This window comes from Lissotriton helveticus, chromosome 12, assembly GCF_964261635.1.
Source record: "Lissotriton helveticus chromosome 12, aLisHel1.1, whole genome shotgun sequence".
Taxonomy (NCBI): Eukaryota; Metazoa; Chordata; class Amphibia; order Caudata; family Salamandridae; genus Lissotriton; species Lissotriton helveticus.
The window spans coordinates 732,753,534-732,778,790 of NC_136073.1; the positions used below are offsets into that span (position 1 = coordinate 732,753,534).

Consider the following 25,257-nt stretch of genomic DNA (forward strand, 5'->3'; position numbering starts at 1 on the left):
ATTCCCTCCTCCGCAAAGGATTCGCGACATATAGGATATGATTCTTTTATTTTACAATGGAGCGGTCGTTCCAGTCCTGAAGGTCCTTCGTCTGCTCGGTCTGATGTCTTCCTGCATTCTACTGGTCAATCATGCACGCTGGCACATGAGGGCACTTCAGTGCTGCCTCCGCAGGCAGTGGTATCAGCACAACGGAGATCTCAGGGAGTCAATCAGGATCTCCAGAGAAGCTGCGGCGGATCTGTCTTGGTGGAGCGTGGAAAGCAATCTGACTCAAGGGAAGCTGTTCCACTTACCTCCATCGGTGGCCACAGTGATAACTGATGCATCCACCCTAGGGTGGGGTGCTCATTTGGGGGATCTGGAGATCAAGGGTCTTTGGTCTCTAGAGGAAAGGTTGCTTCACATCAACCTTCTAGAGTTACGGGTGATACATTTGGCGCTCAAGGCCTTCCTCCCTTCCCTTCGCGGTCAGTCAGTTCAGGTCCTGACGGACAACACTACCGCGATGTGGTATGTCAATAAGCAGGGAGGAGTGGGGTCGTAATGTCTCTGCAGAGAGGCTCTGCAACTCTGGTCCTGGGTTCAGGACCATCAGATTTGTCTGATGGCAAATCATCTGGCCGGAGTTCAGAACGTACATGCAGACAGTTTCAGTTGGCAGTTCTCGGCCGAACACGAGTGGAGGCTTCATCCGGAGGTGGTTCGTTACGTCTTTCGGACGTAGGGAACTCCTCAAGTGGACCTGTTTACCACTTACGAGAATCCTCACTGCCCGTCGTTCTGCAGTCTCCAGTATCCGATGTAGGGGGGTTTGGGGCACGCGTTTCAGTTGAGTTGGGACTTGAAACTCCTTTACGCGTTTCCTCGCATACCCTTGATTCCTCGGGTTCTGAGGAAGATACGCCAAGACCGGGCCCAAGTCATATTGATTGCCCCGGATTGGCCAAGAAAGGTGTGCTACACAGATCTTCTCCACCTCTCCTCGTGCCCACCGCTCCGTCTCCCTCTCAGGGCAGACCTCCTCTCTCAGATGGAGGGGCAGGTCCTACACCCCCACCTCCAGACCTTACACCTTCATGCCTGGAAATTGAACGGGGCAACCTGAATTCTTTTTCTCTCCCATATGATGTGGTGGATGTCATCTTATCAGCCAGGCGTCATTCCACCAAGTCTATCTTCTCTTATAGGTGGTCCAAATTTGTCTCTTGGTGTGGGGAGAAATCCATTGACCCTTTGAAGGCTTGATTGTCTGACATTCTTCAGTTTGCGCTTTCTTTGGCTCAGCAAGGGTTTGCTGTAGCTACAGTGAAAGGTTATCTATCGGCTTTGTCTGCATTTCTCTGTCTGCCGGATCAGCAGTCCTTATTTAAGTCTCCTATTGTCTTAAGGTTTTTAAAGGGCCTTACAAGTACATTTCCTCCTACTCCATTTATTGTGCCACAATGGGACTTGAATCTTGTGCTTGCTTTCTTAATGGGTTCTCCATTTAAGACTTTGCACAGGTGTCCCTTGAGGCTTTTATCTTTTAAAACGGTCTTTCTGATTGTGATTACCTCGGCAAGGAGGGTAAGTGAGCTTCAAGCTCTGAGTTCAATACCCCCATTCTTGACCATTCATGCTGAAAGAATGGTACTTAGGACCAGAGCTGCTTTTCTGCCTAAGATGGTAACTCCCTTCCATCTAGGGCAGTCCATTACCCTCCCTACCTTCTATCCTTGCAAGGAGGAGGAGAGACTTCACCGTTTGGACCCTAAGAGGGCGGTGAGGTTCTACCTGGACAGATCCAGAGAGTTCAGAGTTGATGACCAGCTCTTCGTGGGTTTCGTTGGTGCTAGAAGAGGCAAAGCGGTGCACAAGCGCACGCTGTCAAGATGGATTGTCTTGTGTGTCAAGATATGCTACCCTCTGGCCGGTAAGGAACCTCCTGAAGGTTTGAGAGCCCATTCTACTAGAGCAAAGCCGTCTTCATCTGCTTTGTCTAGGGGTGTTCCTGTGGAAGACATTTGCAGGGCGGCAACTTGGGCCTCCCTCCACACTTTCGCAAAGCATTATTGTTTGGATGCAGAGGTGAGGAGGGACGGACACTTTGCTTGTTCCGTCCTTCAGGACTTCTTCGTATAGAAGGGTGGAAACCCTCCTCCGGGAGTGGGACTGCTGTGGGAATCTATTCACAAGGTGAGGAATCCACTGGCAGATGTATCCATCAGAAGAACAAGTTACTTACCTTCGGTAACGCTTTTTCTGGTGGATACAGTATCTGCCTGTGGATTCCTGACTGACCCACCCGCCTCCCCATTTTCCACTCTTCTATACCTGCATTAGTGACATTGTTTTAATTTATATATTTTACTGTCAAAGGAAATGTATTGCTATAATTGCTTTCAAGCATTGACTGCACACTGTGTGTGTTAACTTGGTTATTTGATACTGTGTACATTGTGTATATATCTACTGTTGTCGGTCCATCCGTGTGCCGCGAGGGCACGGAAAAAAGGGTGGAACTGATGTCATCATGCCGACGGAGTCCTATTATGAAGTCCGTGATGTCAGCGGAGCCGCGCGTGATGCCGTGCTTCTGTGACGTCGTCCACGTCTGCGTGAAGAGCTACAACAGAATTTCCGAATGTTGCTGACGCAGGGGGATATTCACAAGGTGAGGAATCCACAGGCAGATACTGTATCCACCATAAAAAGCGTTACCGAAGGTAAGTAACTTGTTCTTTTGCCACGACAAGGCTGGCAAGCCTTTATCAAGAACTGTACGAGCGCACTCCACTAGAGCAGTCTCCGCTTCAGTTGCTCTATTTGACGGCGCGCCAGTTGACAAAATCTGCAAAGTGGCAACGTGGAAGACAACCCACACGTTCGCACAGTATTACTGCCTTGAGTCATCGCACAGAGCGAATGCAGCTGTTGGACAGGCAGTACTTCGGAATCTTTTTCACTAAGGTAAACCATTTTTCGTTAGAGGTTTTGTAAGAAAAAAGGAGTATATGTAGATATGTATGTATCTTCCTGTTACCATGCACTGGTAGATTTTGTTAAATAAACATGTTCCATTACTAAGAAACAGACAAAGATGCTATATAACACAGCAAGTGTGTGTTACATCCATCACTTCTCATATGTAGTATGGTTACTATCCATACTAATATTATAAAGAGAGAGCCCAAACCTTTGAGGCGGGTAATCTCAGTAACCACAGCACCAATCACAACCCCCAATACAGCGTTGGAAAGGGCAGTTGCAGCAGAAGGACATAGGCTATGCAGACGTCCACCATATACATTTAAAAGGTAAAAGAACCGTGCCAGCAAAGTAGTCCCTTGTGGGTGTGTCTGCGTTCTGCTGTGGGCGTGTGCTGGGGGAGTGTGGTACGTTCCGCCCTTCATGCCATGTGAGTCGTAATTGCGCCGCATCAAGGGGCACGCTGGGGCCGTGACAAACGCTGTGGGCGTGTGTCCGCGCTGTGGGCGTGTGTCTGCCCTTCATGCCATGTGAAGCGCCAATTACGCAATTGCGCCGCAACAAGGGGCACGCTGGGGGCGTGACAAACGCTGGGGGCGTGTGCTACGTTCCGCACTTCATGCCATCTGGGTCGTACATTAATCAGATTGTCTGCCGTGTGCTGGGGGCGTCACAAAGGCATTCACCTCGAAGCGTAGTAAGTAACCATTCGCAAGACTCCCTTGGGGGACTGCCCGTTGTCTCACACATACTGAGGGTGCCGAATGCAGTGTGTGCCTTGGCCTGGGTGCGTCTGAAAGTGCCGAACGCAGTGTGTGGCTTGGCCTGGGCGCGTCTAAAAAGCACTCGGGCCGAAGAGCGTCGGTGTGGGTCATAAAAAAATAAGAACAGCGGGAAACAATCATTCAAGACTCACACAATTCTAATTGTTAGACGGTCGCCGCTGGCCCTAAAGACTAAGCGTATCTGCGGGGACAATTACTGCAGCCTCTCATGCGCGCTGTTACTGAACTATAACATTAAACCAAATTACACGCGCCTGCTAACATCAGCCAGGGCTGTAGCCGGGCTCAGGCGGCGGATCACTACACTAAATACATGCGCCTGCTAACATTAACCAGGGCTGCAGCTGGGCCTCAAGCGGGGGGATGCGCGCCTGCTAACATCAACCAGGGCTGCAGCTGGGCCTCAAGCGGGGGAACACGCGAATGACCGTATCTGAATACACACATTACACACATTCTATTTCATACCCGGACAACGTCGGGACGGGCTGCTAGTGCATTATATATTAGCACTACCCACCTTCCTCTATAGTGCTTGCCAGCTATATGCTTGCATATGATTATGGATAAGTTTCCATTATCCATGTGGGGCACTGCTTGCTATTCTGATTCAGGCATGTGAATATATGAAAGATACCCCAATACTAGATAAGAAATAAGTTACTTACCTGTAACTGCAGTTATCCAGTATTGGTATCTTTAATAGATTCACATGCACCCACCCTCCTCCCCGGAGAGGCTTCCTCTATACTATGGTACTTACCACACTTGTGCTGGAAAATCTGTGGAACTCAGCCTCTCTTGGGAAGGTTCTACAGGGTACTGGTCTCTGATTGGTTGTGTTTTTCAGTTTGGTCCTTTTTACAAAAGTAGACTAATAGGCTATGCAATGTGTGTTTGCATCTATTAGGCCTATGGTTTTTCACTACTTATGTTATTTGTACCGTGGGAATCCCACTACGACGACAGGGAATGATTCAGGCATGTGAGTTTATGAAAGATACTAGTACTGGATAACTGCAGTTACAGGTAAGTAACTTATTTCTTTTACATCTTCCAGCCAGGCAGTCCCCCACATTTCCATGCTCAAAGGACCACCTGCTCCTCTTTTTATATCTTATTGAAACCATTATTTCCTTCTTTGATGCTGGGAAGACTGGTTCGGCTGTCATCTGGGATACAGATTTACCATGAAGTGATTTTTTCTTAGCATGGTGTACCTATTTAGTGATGACTCTTAGGATCGAATGGAAACATTTCCTCTGTAACATACCAGAGATTAAGGAAAAGCCCAAATACAGAATAATGGAACAAGTTCTTAGAGGCCTTTGCATCCTCTTTAGGTCTTGCCTGAGAAAGCGCCTTTGCGCTGTCACTAGCAGAGATCTTTTCTTTTGTGATCTGAAAAAACAACTTTAAGGGGCATCTTTCTCCTTCTCTCCCCCCCCCCATACCCCCCACCCGAATTTATATCGCCCGGTACATGATGATTCCAGCGGTAGATAACAAGTTTTAATCTATTTCCTGACAAGAATCTGTTTTGTCCTCTTGCAGTTCATAAAAGCTCTGTCACTCATTTCAAATAGCATTCTAAAATCGCTCGAGTGCTCGTTTTTGTAGGCAAATTCATTAGCAGGGATTGAGCTTTGAGCTCTCTCCTACTCAGTCTTATAAGTGATGAGAAAACAGATCCCTTATATTTAGTGATTGACTAAATATAACAATTAGAGAATTAAATAAGAGATGCTGTGAATATATGGGACAGAAACTCCCCCTAGTAGAGCAACGGGATGTAGTTGCGATCCCAATCGGAGCAATTTAAGTGGGAGTGTCAGCTGTCTGGTCCGTTTGTATATGAAATAGTGTGGCACATCTAGGTAAACTCCTTCCTGCGTGACATCTACAATGAAAATAAGCCGAAAATTAAGGGTGCAAGAGGTTTATGATCACAGTGGCTACCCAGCTGGCATAACAATGAGCTGATTGTGAGTAATCCACGACCTGGTGAAAGTGACTGTTTGTAAAGGACTCGCCATACTTGTTGACAAATTTCTGGCGTGGCACGATTTGTTGAGAAGTAGCATGGGGGAGAAGGGCATGCAAGGTAGCTTAGGGGGCGGGCTGGCCCTCCCTGTTGGGAACTCAAAGCCGAATATTGTGTGGTTTCCTGAGTGTGGCATTTGTGCTGCGCAGTAGAAGCTCCAGAAAGGTGTATATTGCTGGGATGGGAAACCCTAAGCGAGATTTAACAACTGGACGGCCGGGTCTTTTTCAAATGGTCCGTTCAGATTTGCCGCAGAAACCATTATGGTCTCAAAATGACCACATTCTTCACCCAAGCAACTGATGGGAAGTCAATCAAGAGTGTGGGAGGCATTCTAATGTTTAAGTGTACTTTTACTAATTTGTCACAAGCTGCATTGGTCCTGAGCTTGAGGTTTACTGGTTGTACTCCAGTTTCTAGAGGTGGACGAGCCAACAAATCAACAGAGAGAGCCCAGCGTCCGCTCTGGCTCTAACGGCCCGAGCACAAGCCAAGGCTTGAAAATATATGGCATGCAAATCACGCAACAATCATCAAGTTAGAATATGACCAGGTGTATTCACAGGTCAAAATGGTGGTCACCTTAGTACATCAAATTCTGTAGTAGGGGATCTCTGTGTATAGTCATTATCTAGTGAATAGTCCCGCCCATGTGCGTGGACCCCGGAGCAATCAAAAATCTCTTAAATTGTCAAAAAATGCAGAACTGCACAGACACTTAAGAGAGAATTTAAAGACAGATAATGCAGCCTATATCCACAGGCTACACTGTCCAGTACTTCAACTAGAAATTCCACCAAAAATCCACAAACAGCACAGCCTGTCCAGGTTTCTTTACATAGAAATACTTGCTTTTACCAGCAAAACCCTCATGAATGATAGAGAGGAAGGAATGGACAGACAAGCCCCATAGACTGCCATTATGTGGCTCAGAACAGGATACTGTGCCTTTAAGAGAACCTTCCAGAACTCTCTCAGTATCCCAGAATGCAAAGCAGGTCCCTTTTACTTTCAGTTCTTTTTTCCGGCTCCTGCTAGCAGGACCCTGGAGCATTGAGCTCTCCCTTTTAAGGGTTTATTTGGTGATTTTATTTCACTTTTTCTAGTATTTAGTACTTTAATTTGAAGTACTTTGGTGTTTTCTTCCTTGTGTGTGTTCTGAATACTCTTTTATTTGTCAAAATGCCTGCTTTGTTTGACAAATGCCCAGAGTGTTCTAGGAAGAAGGCCAAGTCGGACCCACACGAAGTGTGCATCATCTGCCTTCCCTCATCTCATGTCCCAGAGGAGTGTGACATTTGCCAGGGCTTCTCCAGCAGGACCCTGAGAGATCGGATGAAGATCAGGCTCCAAGGCCTAGAAGACAGAAGACTGAAGGCACAAGGTGGGTCTGGGCAGACTTCCTCTGCCCATGCTGAGGCCTCTGGGGGGCTCCCCAGGGGCAGGAAGACCAGCAAGCGTCCCTGTTCTCCGTCAGCGTCGATAGCACCGACAACGGCGTCGAGAGGGATGACTACAGTCTGTTCCCCGTCTCCCCAGGGCTCTGGGTCGAAGCGGCGTCGACGCTCGGCGTCGAGGGAACTGAATAGACCGCCATCGAGATCACCGGTGACAGTCTCATCGTCGTCGTCGTCGTCGAGTTATCGACGTCGAGAGGTAGCCCGGCGTCGGCGCTCGCCGTCGAGGCGACACCGCCGTTCACCTTCAGGGCGACGTTCTTCGACGCCAAAGAGGCGCAGAAGGTGTTCTGGCGCCAGGAGTCATTCTAGTCGGCGTCATGTACCGATAGGGGACTCTCCGTCGCCTGAGAAGAAGGGTGAGGAGGCCAAGGAGATCTCGCTCCGGTCGGAGGGGGAGATCGCGGAGTCGTCACAGGTCATCAACAAGGTCAAGACGACGCCACAGGAGGCGCAGATCTCTGTCCCGCACGGACTCTTCTGGGACCAGAGACTACTCACCGACTTTGTCGGAATCCCCTGGGATGAGGGTGTCGCCTGTTGACGACATTGTCACATTCCAGGATGTTCTGCTACGAGGTGCAGCCAAGTTGGGCATCACGATGACAGTACCTACACCCACGACGTCTGTGATCTTCGAGACGCTTCATAAAAAGCACCTGTCTCGACCATTGCTGCCTCTAGTGCCAGGCTTGGTAGATCCCGCAGAGGAGTTATTTCTCACTCCCGCGGTGACGAAGGCGGCTCCCTCCAGGCTCCTTAAGAAGTACCGGGCCCCGGATTCTGACCCGGCTTTTCTTCGGATGGATCCGACACCGGACTCTGTCATAGTGACGGCGGCTAGGAAGCAGCATGCCACCACCCCCTCCTCTATGGTACCTCCTGATAAGGAGAGCCACTGGATAGATTCGGCAGGTAGAAAGGTCTGTGGGACGGCTTCTACTGCAATGAAGGCGGCTAGTGCCGCTGCCTTGTTAGGGTGATACGATTGTGCCCTCTGGGAGTCCCTCTAGCAATTCGCTGAGCTCCTTCCTCGAGAGAAGAAAGAGGACTTTCAAGAGATTCTGAAGGAGGGGATGCTGGTGTTCAACCAACTCATCAGCGCGGCTGCTGATGTGTCTCTGCTGGCAGCATATGGGTACTTTCACGGTGTCAACCAACAACGCCACGCCTGGCTTCGCCTTACATTGCTCAAGCCAGAGGCTCAGCAGCGGGTGGCCAATCTGCCTTTCTGGGGGGAAACCCTGTTTGGCAAGCATGCGGATGACGAGATGGCCCGCATGAAGGCGGAGGCCGAGACACTGACGGCTGTCGGGTTGGAGAAGCCCAAGGAAAAGAAGACCTACCGCCCGTTCCAGAGACGGTTTGGGGCGCAGGGCAGAGGGCGTGGGCAGGCCTCAGGACAGCAGCAACAACAGCAGCAGCAGTTCCGGAGGCCCTTCCAGAAGCGCCAAAAGGGCAGGGGCGGCCAGCAGTCCGCAATAGCGAACAAAGGCCCGGCTGGGTCTCGCCCCTGAGCGGTTACTTCCCCTTCATCCGTTACCCGCTCCGGTGTGGGGAAGCGTTACATTTTTTCTAGCAGAGTGGAGAAAATTACTCAGGACAAGTGGGTGCTGAATATTGTTTGCAATGGATAGTCTTCGGTTCACCAGCCCGCCTCCAGCAATTCCACCGGTCAGTTCACAGTTTCAGCTGCGCGAGCTCCAGGCGGAGGCCGATACCCTGTTAAGGAAAAGGGCGATAGAAGATGTACCTCTGTCTCAAAGGGGAAGAGGTCTGTACTCGCGGTTCTTTCTGGTTCGCAAGAAGGACAAGAATGAGTTCAGGCCCATTCTGGATTTGCGACAAGCAAACAAGTGGATTCGCAGAGAGAAATTTTGCATGCTGTCGTTGCATCAGATTTATCCTCAGCTGCAACGGGGAGACTGGCTATGTGCTATAGACCTACAGGATGCGTACTTCCATGTGCCCATTGCACACAAACACAGGAAGTTCCTGCGGTTCCAAGTCGGCGCCAATCATTATCAGTACACAGTACTGCCATTCGGGCTGAAGTCTGCGCCCGCCCAGGACATTCTCGAAGTACATGGCAGTGGTGGCTGCGCACTTGAGAAAGAACAAGGTGTTTGTCTACCTGTATCTGGACGATTGGTTGATCAAGGCCTCCTCCTTCTCGGAAGCTCAAGAGCACTTCCAGAAGACGTGCGTTTTCTTGAACAAGCTGGGGTTGCACATCAACATGTCCAAGTCTGTCCCAACGCCGGTCCAGTGCATACAGTACTTGGGAGCCTCCATCAATACGCTGTCAGCAAGCGTGTCTCCTTCGAAGGAGAGATGATTATCACTCCTTCGGAAGGCTCAGGCTCTTATGACCGCTCCATCTACAACAGTGAGGACGGTGTATTCTCTACTGGGGTCGATGGCCTCTTGTATCTTCCTCACGCCGCGCACACGGCTGCACATGAGACCATTGCAGGAGTGCTTGGAGGATCAGTGGGATCAGAGGAAAGGATCTTGGGACGACAAGATACGACTGTCTCTGCATGCTCTTCAGTCTCTGAAGTGGTGGTGTTCAGCGGAGAATCTTCTCAGAGGGGTTCCCTTCCACAAGGACATTCCCACACAGACTATCGTGACAGATGCGTCACTCCACGGCTGGGGGGCGCACTCCGGAGACTTACAGATACAAGGAACGTGGTCCCCGACTGAGTCCACGTACCACATCAATTTCCTGGAACTCAGAGCTGTTCACTTGGCACTGAAGGCCTTTCCTCCGTCCTTCCAGACCAACTCTCTGCTTGTTCAGACGGACAATACGACCACGATGTATTACCTCAACAAGCAGGGGGGCTCGAGATCACGCACTCTGTCACAGGAGGTGCAGGTGATCTGGCACTGGCTTCTAGCCAGAGGACTGACGATAACGGCTACCCATCTACCAGGTGTGCAGAATGTTCAGGCGGACGCACTGAGCAGACTGATTCAGGAAAACCACAAATGGGTCATAAACGACGAAGTACTAGGAGAAGTCTTCGCAAGGTGGGGGACTCCAGACGTAGATCTGTTCGCCACTGCCGAAAACAGCAAATGCCGAGACTTCGCCTCCAGGTACTACCAGCAGGGGACGCTGGGGAATGGGCTATGGATCAACTGGTCAAACCGATTTCTGTACGCTTTTCCACCCATTCCCCTGAGTCCGGCGGTGCTCATCAAGCTGTCCCAGTCCAGGGCGCGGATGATCCTGATTGCCCCGGAATGGCCCAGACAGTGGTGGTTCACGGACCTGCTTCACCGGTCTCTCCTTCCTCACATATGGCTGCCGTGCCGGCCGGACCTTCTCATGAAGTTCGGGGGGCAGATGGTGCACCCCAACCTCTCGTCTTTGAGTTTGGTTGCATGGCTCCTGAGATAGTGCAATATGGCCATTTGAATCTACCGGAAGATTGTATGGACATACTGAAGGAGGCTAAGCGACCTTCCACTAGGACTTCTATGCTTACAAGTGGAAGAGATTCTGCATCTGGTGCAAGTCCAAGAACTATGATCCGACGACGTGTAAGGAAGATGTCATCCTTCCGTATTTTCTACATTTGGCGCAGTCTGGCCTTAATGTCCATTCCATTAAGGTTCATCTCACTGCGCTGACTGCCTACAGGAAATGCCCTTCACAGACTTCCTTTTTCCAGATCCCTGTGATCAAGGATTTTTTGGAAGGCTTAAAGAAAGTGTTCCCTCCTGTCCGGCTTCCTTCGCCTTCATGGGAATTGAATGTGGTGCTGTCCAGAATAATGAAGGAGCCTTTTGAACCTATTCATAAGGCTTTGTTGCAGCACCTGTCCTGGAAGGCGGCGTTCCTCGTGGCCATTACATCGGCCCGCAGGGTGAGTGAAATTCAGGCGTTGTGTTGCCAAGAACCTTATACTGTATTTCATGCTGCTAAGGTTGTTATGCGTACTCACCCTAAATTTCTTCCAAAGGTTATATCTGATTTCCATGTTAACCAGACCATAACTTTACCTACGTTTTTTCAGAATCCTTTGTCTCCAGCGGAAAGGTCTCTGCATTCCCTGGATGTTCGGAGGGTGTTGAAATTTTATCTGGATAAAACCAAGGATATTCGTAGGTCAGACCAATTGTTTATCAATTCTGGATCAGTGAGGACTGGTCTTGCTACCTCAAAACAGTCCATCTCTATGTGGATTGTGTCCTGTATACAATTGTGTTACCAGAAGGCTAATTAGAGCTTAGGGGGTAAACCTAAGGCTCATTCCACCAGGGGCAAAGCTGCCACGACTGCTTTCCTACGTAATGTTCCAATTGCATAAATCTGCAAGGCGGCCACTTGGAAGTCGGTCAATACCTTTGCTAAGCATTACTGTCTGGACACTGATGCCAGGACAGATGCTCAGGTTGGGCAGGCTTCGTTGCGAAATCTGTTCGCACAGTAGTGGTGTTATTCTCTTCTCTCCACCGCCGCTTTGGTGTGGGGATGGGCTTGCCATTCTATTCACTAGATTATGACTATACACAGAGATCCCCTACTACAGAAGGACTAGTTTCTGTCCTGTAACTCCAGTTCTGTAGTAGGGGTATCTCTGTTATAGTCATAAGCGCCCGCCCTCCTCCCCGGTGGAGAACGATTTTCATGTAAGGAATGCTACAGGTCTGGCGTGTTACGTCGTCAAAAAGAACTGAAAGTAAAAGGGACCTGCTGTGCATTCTGGGCTACTGAGAGAGTTCTGGAAGGTTATCTTAAAGGCACAGTATCCTGTTCTGAGCCACATAATGACCGCCTATAGGGCTTGTCTGTCCATTCCTTCCTCTCTATCATTCCTGAGGGTTTTGCTGGTAAAAGCAAGTGTTTCTATGTAAAGAAACCTGGACAGGCTGTGCTGTTAGTGTATTTTTGGTGGAATTTCTAGTTGAAGTACTGGACAGTGTAGCCTGTGGATATAGGCTGCATTATCTGTCTTTAATTCTCTCTTAAGTGTCTGTGCAGTTCTGCATTTTTTGACAATTTAAGAGATTATTTTTGATTGCTCTAGGGTCCACGCACATGGGTGGGACTATTCACTAGATTATGACTATAACAGAGATACCCCTACTACAGAACTGGAGTTACAGGACAGAAACTACTCCTTATATCACTTAATTGAGAGAGATTAGCTAAAAAGTGCGAGTTTTCAAACATACATGCTCTGCTTCTGCCCTGATGACTATGCCATTAGTGAACTCAGATGAAAATCATTAGTCGTGTGTACCCTATATGTGTGCTTAATCTTTATTATACATTGAGCAACGTAATAGGCTATTGAATCAAACGTAAGACGCTTTTGTAGAGCAAAGGAAACTCGTGAAATAAAGTGTTTAGCAAAGATCACAGAATTTTTGTTTAAGCAGAGAAGCCAGGATTGATCCTGGGTTTTTCAGTGTAACACTGTACAATTCAGCCACTAGATGGCGATTTTAATTGTTAATGCTTTGTCCCTTATTCTTGCAGGATAAAATGATAGCATCTGTGACAGGAACAATTCATGTTTTAGTTTTTGGCTCTTTTACAAATTGTGAACCTTGCCCAATGACATAGCTGAGCTTCACAACAGACACAAACTACTTTACAACTTTTTTCTGAGATTTGTTTGGATTGACAGGCTACTCAACCACGACTGGGTTTTGATCCTGATTCTCCATGTTGCATGGTCAGCAGCTGTAGCCACTAGGCCACATTGGCCCCATTAAACTATTGCTATTAAAACTGTGCTAGTCTGAACCCAAGCCAGGCCTAAAGGTCTCAAGGCCTGGCTTTAGCTGTTAGTGGTTCGCCCACTTCTACAGGTTCCTTTCTTTACTCAGTCTGGCAGAGGTGTGCTGAACACTCAGTGCTTTCCCAACATTGACCACTGCTCCTCCTATTTTTCCCCAGATTGTCGGTCCTTTCATGCCAGCCGGAACTCATTTGTTGTGAGCCCTGGCCCAATAACCAAGCAGCACGTGCACTATATACTTCAATCCAGCCTTGCTTACCTTGAGCTTCAGCCGAGTCCATCCTGGGCAAGAAAAGACTATGGCAGACAAAATGCTGCTGTAAGGGGATTTGTAAGGCTGCTTACTAATAGAGGGCAAAGAGTCGAGAATCTGGAAAGGGCAAGTTTACTTTAAAGGCTGTAGTAATCCATCTATTCAAGCCCATTTAGCAGATTTATACAGTAAGCAGGAGAATGGATTTATTCATAAGACAAGAAGATTACGGTAGAACTTTGTCCCTTGGGCAAGTACATTTTTTTTAAATGTCCACACCCCTGAATCAGCTGCTTGTATTGTACAACTCCCTAGCCCTCCCACTTCGTTGCTTGCACCCACCCACTGCCACCCTCCAGCATCTGTTGTTGCAGAGATATCATCTCGGTTGAGTCCGGTTTGTTTTGCTAGGTCCTGGCCCTTGGACTCCAGCAGAGAGGCTGCTAAAACTGCATATGGACTGCTAGTACAGTGTTGAAGTTGTCTACTGTGCCCCAACTCTTATGCTGTGGTTTGTCCTAGGTTGTTCTCAGTCAGAGATGACTAGATATGCTGGTGTAGTGATAGTGTATGTGTTTTTTTTTCCTGAAGGGTCACATGATTACTGTGGATGCCATAAGTCAGAATGTCTTTGGTTTGGTCACAATATGCATTTGAATCCTTGGATTGCAATTGAGTGTTTTCAGTTTTACTTCAATAATGACAGTGGTATCATGGCTAAAGTGCAGTGATGCAAGCTGCACAAGAGACCTTTGAAAGGAGCGTCTGGCTCTCCATTGGCTGACTTCAGCCACGGAACTTTGATTGGTGCTACTCCTCGTTCGTGCTGTCTGCTGCACCATCCAGTGTAAGAGTGCTGATAGTCTGTCAAGTGTGTGGCCATGTTTAGAAGCTCTGTTAATGACCCCAGTGCATGTCGGATGTGAACTGCCTCTTGTCAGGGGGATATCTCAGAGACCGGTGTCCAAGTGATTCCTTGTGCACCTGTGAACAGAAATTTGCATTGAAATCATTGACCAGGAGAGAGAGCTGCTGCATCGGTTTTGTGATGGACCCACGCATGCAGGTTCCACGCGGTCTTAACCACGCATATGCTTTTACAATGAAATGTGCATTGCTATGGCATGTATGGCAAAAACATATGGGTGGTAAAGACTTATCAAGTAAGTCTCACCCCCCGCCCCAGCCCTGAGACTGCCCTCTCCCTCCTGAAAACCAAACCCCTCCCCCATAGCCCTAAAATTACCTGCCCCAGCCTTAAAAACTACCCAGTACTCCCCTAAGACCTAAAAACCACCCTGTCCCACCCCACCCGAGCCCCGAAAACTTCCCTGACCCCGCCAGCCCTGAAAACACCCCCAACCCTTAAGAACTACCCCCACGCCCCCAAAGTCCGGCCCCAGCACCATTCACCTCACCCCATTCTCACCTGTTCCTTCCTGCTTCCGCCCAGTAGCAGCTAGACCGCGCACTGCCTTAAACACGCATATGCGTGGTTAAGGCAAGAGTGGCTTGCCTTAAGCGTGGTAGCGTTTGCGTGATTGGAACACACAAGACTCTACTCGCTTTGTTCCGACTGTTTCCCCCGCATCTTCGTACAGTTATTTACAAACACATGCCATTAAATTCAGTGTGCAATTTTGATTGTCCTATACAACAGTTATTTGCAGGCTATCAAGATGCATTACTTTATTCTTACCAACATTGTCCATACTGCTTCACTATGACTGAATGCAATGTAGAAAGTATTTGGGTCAACTAATTTGCATGGGTGCCACCTTTAAACAGCTTATTGTGTGTGAGTGTGATTGATTTTGCACACACACAGAAGTCAAATGTTTGAGTGGATGGGTATGTTACCGTTTTTATGGGTGGGTGGGTGGGTGTGTGTGTGTTTGCCTATTTGGGTTTCCATGTGTGTCTATGTGCTGTTGCCTCTGCTCCTTGAAGTCGGTGGAAGCATGCAGTGACGGCAGCGAACTGCAAAGCACAATGCTTTTTTTTGCCTGCCAAAAGGATATAAATTAGCTCTGTCTGAAAGAGACACGGTAGTGATAGATTCCTTACCTTAGAATATCCCCAGGCGTCAGACTGGATCCGGAATTTTTTTGCGTAGCAGTACCCTTGCGCGTCGGTAGGTGTCGTCTGCGGCTCCGCGTCCGTCGTCGGCGCCGTGATGATGTCGTCGGAGTACTTAGACGCCGCCTCCGCGTGCTAACGTCAGTTCTTCTTTTTTCCGCGCCAGCAGCGCAGATCCGGAAAAAGTGGTACCTTAGCATTTTTTGACTAAAACTTTTTTGATCTTTTGATCGTCCTTTTTCGAGTCTTCAACTCCGAAACGGTGCCGGTAGGAATGCCTGGTTTTAAGTCCTGTGAGGATTGCGACCGGCTGATGTCGGTCACGGACCCTCACCGTCAGTGTCTCCACTGTCTCGGCGTCGACCACGACGACAAGACCTGTTCCGACTGCCGGGCCCTGACTTCGAAGGCTAGACGGGAGCGGTCCCGTAAGCGACTCAAACTCCGGCAGTCGGCCCCGCGCCGAGAGAGGTCCCGGTCCGGACGGAGGTCGAGGGACCGGTCGCGGGAGCGGAGCCATCATAGCTCCGGGAGTCGACATCACTCCTCAGGGTCGAAGTCGTCAGGTAAGCACAAGAAGTCGAAGAGACGTCATCGCTCTTCCCACTCCCCCCAAAGCTCGCGCGACGCGGCCGGGGGAGGGTTCAGGTGGCACCGCCCACGCGGCTCCGTCGGAGTCGCAGGCGCCGCGTCCGGCTTCATACCCTCCGGTCCCTGGGCCTAACGCGGCGCCGGAGGAGATCGAGCGGTTCCTCATGGCCATGAGGTCCCTCTCTCCTCCGACGGGCTCCGCGGCGCCTTCGGGCCCAGCGGTCCCGTCTGGGGGTCCTAGCGGGTCGGGCGCTTCGGTCCCAACGCCGTCGGGTGCTTCGGCTCCGACGCTGCCGGCGCCTTCGGGCCGGGCGCCTTCGGGCCCCGCTGGATCCGGTTCCGGATCCGGGTCGTCGCCGGTGGACTTGACGACCTCCCCGGCGCCGACCCCTCAGGTGTCACCACCGGCGCCGTCCTCGGGCGTCGACGTCCCCGACACCTCCCTCGACCCTGTTCCGTCGCCGGTGCGGCGCCGCTGGGCGCCGCTTCAGACGCAGTTCGGAGAGTTTGTTTTCCATGAACCGGCCCTATCCTTTGCTAACCCTGAGTACCAGGAGATGGGTGATGAGGAGGATTGGGAAGGGTCTGAGGACCCTCTGGCACGTGAATGCCAGTCTCAAGAGGACTGGGCAGGTAAACTTGGGGAGGCCAGTGGTATAGACACTTCGCCTGACACTGGCTTTGTCTCGCCTCCTACCGTGGCTACGGAGGAGGGGGCAACCTATAGTGTGGTGTTGATGAGGGCAGCCAAGGCCTTGGGCCTTGAGCTCCCCGTCGCGGTCGTGAGGACTAACCTCCTCACCGAGGTCCTTAAGCCGCAGTCATGCTCAGCCGAGCCTCTGCTGCCGTTTAACGAGGCCTTAACCGACGTTCTTTTGGGCACTTGGTCCAAGCCCGCTACGGGTTCGCCCGTAGATAGGAACGTGGCCAGACACCACTGCCCGGCCCCGGGCGACCCATGTTTCCTGTCCACCCACCCCACCCCCGAGAGCCTGGTCATCCAGGCCTCCAATTCCCAAACCGCATTCCTGTCGGCTCCGCCGGACAGGGAATCCAAGAGGTACGAGCAGTATGGTAAAAAGATCTTCTCCTCCCTTAGTCTGGGACTGCGGTCTTCCAACACCGCATCCCTCTTGGGCCGCTACACCCACTCTCTCTGGGATACGGTTGCGGAAGTGCTGCCAGAGTGTCTGTTGGAGGTACGGGCCAAACTCGGCCAAGCCCTTGTGGAGGGCCGGGATGCAGCCAAATATTCTATCCGGTGTGGGCTGGATACCACCGACTTACTAGGTAGAGCGATGGCAACGACGGTGGCGGTCAGACGCCACGCCTGGTTGAGGTCCGCCAACTTTTCGGCCGATGTCCAAAACACACTGATGGACATGCCGTTTGATGGCCGTCGCCTTTTTGGCGACAAGGCAAACCATGCGATTGAGCGCTTTAAGGACTCCAGGGCTACGGCCAAGTCCTTGGGCCTCTCGGCCCGCGCCAGCAATCGGCTGCCTTTCACTCCTTTCGTGGCCACGGAAGGGTTGTACCCACACGTGCTGCCAGCCACGCTCTGCAGGGTAATACCCAACGCGGTGGCGGCCGTGGAAACTGCTGTGGCGGCTTTCGGGGACAACGGCGAGGTCAGTCCACACCTTCCCCCGCAGCATCCGCCTCAAAGCCCTCCTAGTCCGTGCTTTCAGGCCCATGTGGCGCCAGTGGGGGGGCAGGGTTCTCCATCACCTCCTCCACTGGCGCACTGTCACGTCGGACAGGTGGGTGCTGCAGATCGTCCGGAGGGTCTACTCCCTCCCCTTCGAGGCGACTCCTCCAGCCATGCCACCGCAGAACCACTGTGTATCGGGGGATCATTTGCGACTTCTGCAGGAGGAAGTTACGGCCCTCTTGGCCAAGGGGGCCATCGAGCGCGTTCCTGGGCCAGAAGTAGGGTGTGGGTGCTACTCCCACTACTTTCTGGTACCCAAGAAGGGCCTATCTTGGACCTACGGAACGTCAACGGCTTCCTCCGGAAGGAGAAGTTCAAAATGCTGACACTGGCTCAGGTCTTAGCAGCCCTGGACCCAGGAGACTGGATTATAGCATTGGACTTGCAGGATGCTTATTTCCACATCCCCGTCCTGCCGGCCCACCGGCGCTACCTGCGGTTCACAGTTTGGCCACGAACACTTTCAGTATACCGTGCTCCCCTTCGGCCTTACCAGCGCCCCACGGGTGTTCGCGAAAGTGATGGCGGTGGTCGCAGCTCATCTGCGCAGGCTAGGGGTTTCAGTCTTCCCCTACCTCGACGACTGGTTGTTGAAGGCGGGCTCGTCCCAGACAGTCGTCAGCCACCTCCAGACGACGGCAGATCTCCTGCACCAGCTGGGGTTGTCCATCAATGTGCTAAAGTCACACCTGTGCCCCTCTCAGAAGCTCCTCTTCATCGGAGCGGTTCTCGACTCGGCGCGGTTTCGGGTTTCTCCACCGGAACATCAGGTCCGGGACATTCAGGCTCTGATTCCCATCTTTCAGCCGTTATCCCGGGTCTCGGTCAGGTTGACGCTGCGGCTTCTGGGGCTGATGGCCTCCTGCATCCTACTGGTGCATCACGCCAGGGGGCGGATGCGGGCTCTGCAGTGGGACCTGAAGTTTCAGTGGGCCCAGCATCAAGGCAACCTGTCTGACCACGTCCTGATCTCGGAGGGCACTGCGAGACAGCTGCAGTGGTGGCTCACGGACCGCGATTGGGTCAGCGGCAGATTCCTCTCCCTTCCCCAACCGGAGTACGTAGTTGTGACGGACGCGTCCCTCCAGGGCTGGGGAGGCCACATGGCAGAGGCGGAGATCAGAGGCCTCTGGTCTCCGGCGGAGGCCCGGCTCCACATCAACCTGTTGGAGTTACGGGCGATTCGTCTAGCACTGAAGGCATTCCTCCCCTCTGTCCTGGGAAGTGTAGTGCAGGTGTTCACGGACCACACCACCGCCATGTGGTACTGCAACAAACAGGGCGGGGTGGGGTCGTGGACCCTTTGCCAGGAGGCTCTGCGCCTCTGGCAATGGCTGGAACGCCAGGGCGTGACCCTGGTGGCTCAACACCTGGCGGGTTCTCTGAACGCCAGTGCGGACGAGCTCAGCCGTCGGTGCATGATGGATCACGAATGGCGTCTGAATTCGGACGTGGCGCAAGGCCTCTTTCAGCAATGGGGAGAGCCTTGGTTAGATCTATTCGCCACCGAAGAGAACGCGCAATGTCATCAGTTCTGCGCGTTGGGATTTCCAAGGCGGCACTCGCTCGGAGACGCTTTTCGTCGCGAGTGAAGTTGCGGTCTATTGTACGCCTTTCCGCCTATACCACTTCTGCCCAGAGTGCTGAAGAAGATCAAGCGCGACCGGGCCCAAGTCATCCTTGTGGCTCCGGACTGGGCACGAAGGTACTGGTATCCAGAGCTACTCAGTATGTCAGGCGATCCCCTGGTTCGTCTGCCTCTTCGGGAGGATCTTCTGTCGCAGCAGCAGGGGACGGTCCTCCACCCGAACCTGTCCAGTCTCCACCTCCATGCTTGGAGATTGAGCGGCGACAGTTGAGGCCATTTGACTTGCCTCCTGAAGTCTGTAATATCATTCTGGCAGCCAGGCGTCCCTCCACAAAGTCGGTATACGCCTGCAGGTGGAACAGATTTGTGGCATGGTGCACAGCAAAGGCTGTGGATCCTCTGCTGCCCCTCTCTCTGAGGTTCTTCTCTTCCTTCTTTCTCTTGCCCAGCAGGGCTCTGCTCTGGGCACTATCAAGGGCTACCTTTCTGCCCTTTCAGCCTTTCTGAGGCTGCCTGATCAACCTTCTTTGTTCAAGTCCCCCATTGTAAATAGATTTCTTAAGGGCATCACACATACGTTCCCTCCTGTTCCGTTTGTGATGCCTCAGTGGGACTTGAACCTTGTTCTTACATTTCTGATGTGCGCTCCCTTTGAGCCGCTTCACAACTGTCCTCTCCGCCTTCTTACTCTGAAGACTGCTTTCCTGGTTGCCATCACCTCTGCCAGGAGAGTGAGTGAGCTCCAGGCCCTTTCTTGTACCCCCCCTTTCTTTTCTGTCCATCCGGACAAGGTTGTGTTGCGTACTAAGCCCTCTTTCCTGCCCAAGGTTGTCACAGCCTTCCACATCGGGCAGTCCATCACTTTGCCAACCTTCTTTCTGCCACCGCACCCCTCTAAAGAGGAAGAGTGACTCCACCGCCTGGACTCAAAACGTGCGCTCTCATTCTACTTGGATCGCACACGCCAGTTCCGGATGGATGACCAACTCTTTGTTGGTTACGTGGGCGCTAAGAAGGGGAAAGCGGTGCACAAGAGGACCATCTCTCGGTGGATCATCTTGTGTATCCAGGCATGCTACTCCTTGGCTAGAAAGGAGCCCCCTGTTGGATTGCGGGCTCATTCCACCCGAGCCACGGCGACTACAACTGCCCTGGGCCGGGAAGTGCCCTTACAAGACATCTGTCAGGCAGCTACGTGGGCATCGCTGCACACGTTTGCAAGACACTACTGCCTGGACAGCCAAGTCCGGAGGGATGGCTTCTTTGTCCGTTCTGTCCTCCAGGACTTTCTGGTGTGATTATTGGTTCGCAGACCCACCACCGGGGTTGGTATTGCTGGGGTATCTATTCTAAGGTAAGGAATCTATCACTAGCGTGTCTCTTTCAGATGCACAAGTTACTACTTGTGTAACGATATATCTGTAAGAGACATTAGTTAGTGATAGATTCCTTACCGACTCACCCATCCTCCCCGTTCTGCGAACCGATATCTAGGGTTAGGGTTATCCCCTTTCAAGGCCCTAGTTTCAATGGCACCAGTGTTGGTTTTTAACATGGCTCAGCGCTTCTGGTGCGGAAAAGCTGTGTCTAAGAACTGATGTCAGCACGCGGAGGCGGCGTCTAAGTACTCCGACGACGTCATCACGGCGCCGACGACGGACGCGGAGCCGCAGACGACGCCTACCGACGCGCAAGGGTACTGCTACGCAAAAAAAATCCGGATTCAGTCTGGCGCCTGGGGATATTCTAAGGTAAGGAATCTATCACTAACTAATGTCTCTTACAGATATATCGTTACACAAGTAGTAACTTGTGCGACTCGCACAAGTGGGTTTCATCTGCTTGATGCATGTATGTGCAGTGCTTTGCAACAAAGTTTTATCTGCATTTGTTTTTCTAATCATAACTTGCCAAATATTTTCACATCCCACACCGAATTGTGACTTTAAACTTTTCCTTGCACTAGATCTCATCTCGAGGTGGACCCCTAATTCACAGAAAGCCTTGTCTGGGCTCTGACAGTGCAATTAACTTACAATTAGCAACCTTGCCATTAATAGGTTTGGATTGTAGCTCACTTCCTTCCACCCAGGTGCGTCCCTGGAGGATGGCAATAAACTGCAATTAAACGATTGGAAACAAGGTTCACAGATTTTCCAATTAAACTTGGGTGGGCAAGTTTGTTATGTAGCACTCTTTTGCCCAAATTGGCAGTTTTTCTATTATTAAATATAGTTTTCAAGGCATGTGAGCTGTAGCTCACATGCTTTGCATTCTCCTGCCAACTAGTGTTTGGTCCGGTTGTTTGCAAGTTGTTTTTCTTCAAAGAAGTCGTTCCAGTCACGAGGTAGGTGACTCTTCCTTTCGGTGATGGTGCGTTTGGGCATCAACTCCAATGTTAGATTGTTTTTTTCCACCATCTGGTTCGGACATGTATTGCTGCGCTCTGCTTCGAAACAGTTTCTTCGGGTTCCCCTCGGTGCGCAATCCACTCTACCCACATTGGTATTATTACAAACACGTATCCCACTTCTCCGCATATCGTATCCTTCGAGGAAAACCTCTGTTTCGATCGAAAATCTTCCGGAAGGCCGTCCTGCCTAACCGCGTCGGTCCACTTTGCAGTCGATGGAACGGACTCTATTCAAATTCTGCCCTCGGTGCCATGACCAGTATCCGTGCACCGACTCGCACGAAGTGTGCAACTTGTACTTGTCTTCAGAGCACAATGATCAGTACTGCGATGCGTGCAGATCGTTATGATCAAAGAAAACACTCCCTGATCAGCCGGCTCGACGTTGCGAAATGCAGAGTCAAAATGTCGAATACACGCCGGACATCTTCGGCGAAGGACCCGAGCACAAATTCGATGCACAAGGGGCCGAGGAAGAGAAAGAAGAACTTGCCTCCATTCTAGAATTGGACTCCCAGATGCCACAAGGTCAACGTCCCGTGAGTACCGAACGCCCCTTGGCCCAATCTCCAATTCAGCCGAAACCAAAATCTTCGGTACCACCTCCGCCTTCGGGACACGTCGGCACCAACAAGATGTTTCTGATGCCCCGCCCTCTGGCTCTACACCAAAACACGTCACTAACCCTTCTGGCTCTGGATCGAGTCGGCCAAAGTCTGCTACCGAGCCGGAACCTTCAGGCTCGAAGCCGAAAACCGTTTTGGGGCCGAAATCATTCACACCAAAAGAAAAGCCTTCTGCACGAAACCTTCCACACCGAAAAGTCATTCTACCCCGGCACCGAATACCTTGGTGCTGAAAACTAAAACTGTTCCTCTGAAGCTACAGGATCCGATTTTCAATGCCCTAACACCCAAATCGAACCCAAAACAAAAGGAAGTTTCTATAAATCCAGATACAGGACGTGTTCTTATTAAATCACCTCAAAACGCAAACCTGAGTCAGAGGGCACCCTTTACCATATTCCTTTGAAGAGGAAGAATGTAGGTACTAACCCCTACACCAACCTCTCCACCTTTGCAGCATTTACTGATTACACCAACTAACTCTCCACCACCACAACCTCCACATGATGATGATGATGATTATGATGAAAATGGAGCTAATGGGGACAATATTTTATCAATAAACCCATAGAAGGATTATAACACAGATTTACCTACAGATAACCACCCAGATCTTTACCCTGCAAAGCCTTTCATCCCTGACGACAATGTAGGATATCTAGAATTAGTTGCTAGAGCTGCAGAATATCATGGGGTACAGTTACACAAGGAATCTCTAGAGGAAGATTTCCTATTTGAAACGCGCAGTAGCCGATGGGGCCTTTTTTCCCCCTTGTCTGTCCTCCTCCTTATTTTCAGCCTGTTTCACAGACTTTGGAGGAAGGGGAGGACTGGAAGGGGTCTGAGGACACTCTCACACAATAGTATGGTTATGATCCGGACTGGCAGAGGATTTGGGGGGTGCCAGTGGTCTTGACACCTCACCTGACCTTGGCATGCTGTCTCCTCCTTCAGTGGCTACGGAGGAGGGAGCAAGTTACGCAGTGGTGTTGCGTAGGGCCGGCGATGCCCTTCACCTCGAACTCCCTACAGTGGCCGTCAGGACTAACCTCCTGACAGAAGTGCTTCAGCTGGCGGCTATCTCTGCGGAGCCACTGCTGCCTTTCAATGAGGCACTTTCTGACGTTCTTTTGGGCACCTGGTTCAGGCCCAACACTGGGGCTCCTGTGAACAGGAACGTGACCCGACGCCATCGCTCGGCTCCGGGCTACCCCCGCTTTCTCTCTCAACACCCCACTCCTGAGAGCTTGGTTGTCCAAACCTCTGCTTTAGGGCGTTCCCTTCCGGCCCTCCAGATAGTGAATCCAAGAAGCTGGAGCAGCTTGTCAAGAAGCTGTTTTCATCTGCCAGCTTAGGGCTGCAGTCGGTGAACACCGCATGCCTCTTGGGCCGTTATTCCTACTCTGTGTGGGACACGGTTGCGCAGGTGCTGCCTATCTGTCTGTAGGAGTCCCAGACAGTACTCTCCCAAGCTATTGCTGCTGGGAGGGACGCAGCTAAGATCACCATCTGTTGTGGGCTTGATACCGACGACTCGCTGGGCAAGGCGATTGTCACGACGGTGGTGCTTCGGCACCACGACTGGCTGAGGACAACTGGCTTCTCGGGATGTCCAGAACACTCTGATGGACATGCCCTTTGATGGCATTCGCCTCTTTGGCAGTAGGCAGATAGTGCGTTGGAGCGCTTTAAGGACTCCCGGGATACGGCCAAGTTTCGCTCCTTTCTTAGCCAATGAAGGGGTGCCCCAACACGTTTGTTCCAGAGCCACAGGCCGACGCAGCAACAACATCAATGCGGCTGTGGACGTGGGAACCGTCAGGCGGTTCAGGGGGCCAGAGGCCGGTCAGTCCACCTCCACCCCCGCGGCATCCACTGCAAAGCCTTCCTAGATCGGAATTTCAGGCCCATCAAATAACAGTGGGCGGCAGAATTCGCCATCATCTCCCCTACTGGTGCAACATCACCTCAGACAAGTGGTTGCTGCAAATTGTCCGAAGGGGCTACTCCTTCCCCTTCGAGACTACCCCTCCAGCCATGCCATCTTAGTACCACCGCATGTCGGGGGACCATCTTGCGCTCCTTCAGCAGGAAGTCACAGCCCTCTTGGCCAAGGTGGCCATCGAGTGCGTTCCTGGGCCAGAAGTATGCTGTGATTGTTATTCCCACTACTTTCTGGTCCCCAAGAAGGACTAGGGCCTTCGTCCTATCTTGGACCTCAGGAACGTCAACCGTTTCCTCCAGACGGAGAAGTTCAAGATGGTAACGCTAGCTCAGGTCTTGTCTGCCCTCCACCCTGGAGACTGGGTGGTAGCGTTAGACTTGCAGGACGCATATTTCCACATCCCCGTCCTGCTGGCCCACTGGCGTTACTTGCGTGTTCACGGTAGACATGAGCACTTTCAGTTTACCGTGCTCCCCTTTGGCCTTACCAGCGCCCCTTTGGTGTTCACGACAGTGATGGCGGTGGTCGCAGCTCATCGCAGTCTTCCCCTATCTCGACGACTGGCTGTTGAAGGCGGGCTTGCCCCAAGCAGTCGTCTCCCACCTCCAGACTACTGCCGACTTCCTGCATTTGCTGGGGTTTTCCATCAACGTGCCGAAGTCGCACCTGATTCCCTCTCTTAAGCTCCTCTTCATCGGAGCGGTTCTGAACTCTGCGCAGTTTCGGGTTTATGCTCCCTTTGAGCCACTTCACAACTGTCCTCTTCATCTTCTCACTTTAAAGACTGCTTTCCTGGTTGCCATCACCTCTGCCAGAAGAGTGAGTGAACTCCAGGCTCTTTCGTCTAAACCTCCTTTTCTCTCTGTCCATCCGGACAAAGTTGTCCTGAGAACTCGTCAATCTTTTCTGCCAAAGGTTGTCACTGCCTTTCACATCGGGCAAACCATCACTTAGCCCACCTTCTTTCTGCCTCCGCATCCCTCAAAAGAGGAAGAGAGGCTCCACTGTTTGGACCCAAAACGTGCGC

The 25,257-nt window shown here is 51.4% G+C and overlaps 1 protein-coding gene across 1 annotated transcript in view; it reads left to right on the top strand.

The window, feature by feature from the left end:
- Window positions 1-25,257, top strand: part of LIX1L (limb and CNS expressed 1 like) — a 261,466-nt gene that overhangs the window by 123,214 nt on the left and 112,995 nt on the right. The gene's annotated exons all lie outside the window — the stretch shown is intronic.